At 48.5% G+C, this 1,453-nt stretch overlaps 1 protein-coding gene across 44 annotated transcripts in view; it reads right to left on the bottom strand.

Moving 5' to 3' along the window:
- Window positions 1-1,453, bottom strand: part of MAP4 (microtubule associated protein 4) — a 227,820-nt gene that overhangs the window by 148,161 nt on the left and 78,206 nt on the right. The gene's annotated exons all lie outside the window — the stretch shown is intronic.

Below are 1,453 nucleotides of genomic sequence, written 5' to 3'. Positions count from 1 at the left end.
AGTAGCTGAGACTACAGGTGCGTGTCACCACGCCCAGTTAATTTTTGTATTTTTAGTAGAGACGGGGTTTCATCATGTTTGCCAGGATCATCTCAATCTCCTGACCTTATGATCTGCGCACCACGGCCTCCCAAAGTGCTAGGATTACAGGCATGAGCCATCGCACTCAGCCAACTACCCTCCTTTTGAGAGACAGCTCTTGTCCTGTTACTGGGCTTTGGTAGAAAGTGAATGTTTGACTATGGGTCATCAAGTGACCATGCGACCTGAACTGCCTATCATGAACTGGGTTCTTTCTGACAGATCTAGCCATAAAGTAGGTCATGCACAGCAGCATTCCATCATCAAATTGAAGTGGTATATACATGGTCAGGCTCGAGGAGGTCCTGAAGGTACAAGTAAGTTACATAAGGAAGTGGCTCAAATGCCCATGGTCTCCACTCCTGCCACCCTGCCTTCTCTTCCCCAGCATGCACCAATGGCCTCACGGAGAGTTCCCTATGATCAGTTGACAGAGGAAGAGAAGACTAGGGCCTGCTTCACAGATGGTTCTACACTATATGCAGGCACCACCCAAAAGTGGACAGCTGCAGCACTACAGCCCCTTTCTAGGGCATCCCTGAAGGACAACAGTGAAGGGAAACCTTCCCAGTGGGCAGAACTTTGAGCAGTGCACCTGGTTTTCCACTTCACATGGAAAGAGAAATGGCCAGATGTGTGATTATATACTGATTTCATGGACTATAGCCAATGGTTCCGCTGGATGGTCAGGGACTAGGAAGGAGCATGATTAGAAAATTGGTGACAAAAAAATTTGGGGAAGAGGTATATGAATGGACCTCTCTGAGTGGTCAAAAACTCTGAAGATATTTGTATCCCATGTGAGTGCTCACCCGCGGGTAACCTCAGCGGAGGAGGAGTTTAATAATCAAGTGGATAGTATGACCCATTCTGTGGATACCACTCAGCCTCTTTTCCCAGCCACCCCTGCCATTGCCCATGGCCAACAAAGTGGCCATGGTGGCAGGGATGGAGGATATGCATGGGCTCAGCAACATGGACTTCCACTCACCAAGGCTGACCTGGTTACGAACACTGCTGAATGCCCAATTTACCAGCAGCAGAGACCAACACCAAGCCCTCAATATGGCACCATTCTTCAGGTGATCACCCAGCTACCTTGGACAGATTAATTATATTGGACCTCTTCCATCATGGAAAGGGAAGAGGTTTGTCCTCACTCAAAGAGACATTCTGGATATAGTTTGCCTATGTTGCATGCAGTGCTTCTGCCAAGACTACCATTTGTGGACTCACGGGATGTGTTGTTTTGTTTTTGAGATGGAGTCTCACTCTGTTGCCTACGCTGGAGTGCAGTGGCACAATCTTGGCTCACTGCAACTTCCGCCTCCTGGGTTCAAGTGATTCTCCTGCTTCAGTCTCCCAAGTAGCT

This window comes from Cebus imitator, unplaced genomic scaffold (assembly GCF_001604975.1).
Source record: "Cebus imitator isolate Cc_AM_T3 unplaced genomic scaffold, Cebus_imitator-1.0 Scaffold0, whole genome shotgun sequence".
NCBI lineage: Eukaryota > Metazoa > Chordata > Mammalia > Primates > Cebidae > Cebus > Cebus imitator.
Note: the sequence above shows the minus strand (reverse complement) of the source record. Positions and strands in the feature narration are given on the sequence as shown.